Source organism: Orycteropus afer, unplaced genomic scaffold, assembly GCF_000298275.1.
Source record: "Orycteropus afer afer isolate SDZICR_OR568_19922 unplaced genomic scaffold, OryAfe1.0 scaffold00002, whole genome shotgun sequence".
Lineage (NCBI taxonomy): Eukaryota > Metazoa > Chordata > Mammalia > Tubulidentata > Orycteropodidae > Orycteropus > Orycteropus afer.
The window spans coordinates 7,793,702-7,795,916 of record NW_006921589.1 but is presented as its reverse complement, the minus strand read 5'-3'; positions in this window follow the sequence as shown (position 1 = coordinate 7,795,916).

Below are 2,215 nucleotides of genomic sequence, written 5' to 3'. Positions count from 1 at the left end.
CATGGAGAGATGGACACAGGGAAGAAGCAACTGTGGGGAGGAAGTGGGAGGGGAGCTGTTGCATTGTGGTAAACTATGGTCAATATCATGAGACAAAGTGTATGTGAACTGCTGTATGGAAAGTGAATCTGCTCTGTAAATCTTTACCCAAATCACAATTAAAAAAAAAAAAAAAGATTTACAGCTTTGGAAACCCTACAGGGGTTGCTATGAGTCAGAATCAACTCAATGGCAGTGGTGTTTTTGGTTAAAAGAATGCAAAACAGACAAGTAGCAAGGGAAGAGTGTGTTAAGTTGTTGTTGTTGTTGGGTGCTGTCAAGTCAGATTCAACTCATAACAACTTTATGCAAAATAGAATGAAACACTGCCTGGTCCTGTGCCATCTTCACAGTCATTGCTAAGCTTGAGCCCACTGTTGCAGCCGTTGTGTCACTCCACCTCATTCAGGGACTTCCTCTTTTTTGCTGACCTTCTACTTTACCAGGCATGGTATCTTCTCCAGGGACTGGTCCCTCCTGATAACATGACCAATGTACAAGAGATGAAGCCTGGTCATTCTCACTTCTAAGGAGCATTCTGGCTATACTTCTTCCAAGATAGATTTGTTTGTTCTTCAAGCAGATCATGGTATATTCAATATTCTTCCCCAACATCATAACTCAAATGCATCAGTTCTGCTGTGATCTTTTTCATTGTCCAGCTTTCACATGCATATGAGGTGATTGAAAATACCATGGCTTGCGTCAGGTACAGCTTAGTTTTCAAATAGACATCTTTGCTCTTTAACACTTCGGAGGTCTTTTGCAGGAGATTTGGCCAGTGGAATACAATGTCTGATTTCTTGACTCCTACTTCCATGGGTGTTTGTGGATCCAAGTGAAATGAATACCTGCCGACTTCAAACTTTGTTCCATTTATTGTAATGTTGCTTATTGACCCACTTGTGAAGATTTTTGTTTTCTTTATGTTAAGTTGTAATACATACTGAAGTTCTAGTCTTTGATCTTCATCAATAAGTACTTCAAATCTTCTTCACTTTCAGTAAGCAAGGTTATATCATCTGCATATTGCAGGCTGTCAATGAGTCTTCTTCCAATCCTGGTACCATGTTCTTCTTCATGTAGCCCAGTTTCTTGGATTATTTGTTCAGCATATAGATGGAATAAGTATGGTGAAAGGGTATAACCATGATACACACTTTTCCTGATTTTAAACAAGGCAGTATCCCCTTGTTCTGTTCAAATAACTGCCTCTTGGTCTATGTATAGGTTCCTCATGAGCACATCTTGTGGAATCTCTATTCTTCACAATGTTATCCATAATTTGTAATGATCCACATGGTCAAATGCCTTTACATAGTCAATAAAACGCAGGTAAAAAACTTTCTGATATTCTCTGCTTTCAGTCAAGATCCATCTGATATCAGCAATGATATCCCTCATTCCACATCCTCTTTTGAATCCAGCTTGACTTTCTGGCAGTTCCCTGTCAATGTACAGCTGTAAATATTTTTTAATTGTTTTCAGAAAAATTTTGCTTGCATGTGATATTAATGATATATTTGATAATTTCCACATTCTGTTGGATCACCTTTCTTTGGAATGGGCACAAATATTGATCTCTTCCTGTTGGCCAGGTAGCTGTCTTCTGAATTTCTTGGCAAAAACTAAATGAGCACTTCCAGCATTGCAACCATTTGTTGAAATATCTCAACAGGTATCCCATCAATTCCTAGAACCTTGTTTTGCAAATTCCTTCAGTGCTGCTTGGAGTACTTCCTTCAATACCATTGGTTCATGATCATATGCTACTTCTTGAAATGGTTGGACATTGAGCAATTCCTTTTGTACAGTGACCCTGTGTATGCCTTCCATCTTCTTTTGATATTTCCTTCCTCATTCAATATTCTCCCCATAGAATCCTTCAATATTGCAACTCATGGCTTGACTTTTTTCTTCAGATCTTTCAGCTTGGGGGATGGTGAGCATATTCTTCCCTTTTGGTTTTCTAACTCCAGAGCTTTGCATTGGGAGCTCTGGTGGCATAGTTCCTAAGGCATTTGACTGCTAACCAGAAGGCTGGTGGTTCAAACCCACCAGCTACTCCTTGGAAGAAAGATTGGGCAATCTACTTCCATAGAGATACCATGAAAATGGGGTTGCTGTGAGTTGTATTGACTCAATGGCAGTGAGTTTGGTTCTTTTTTTTTTTTTT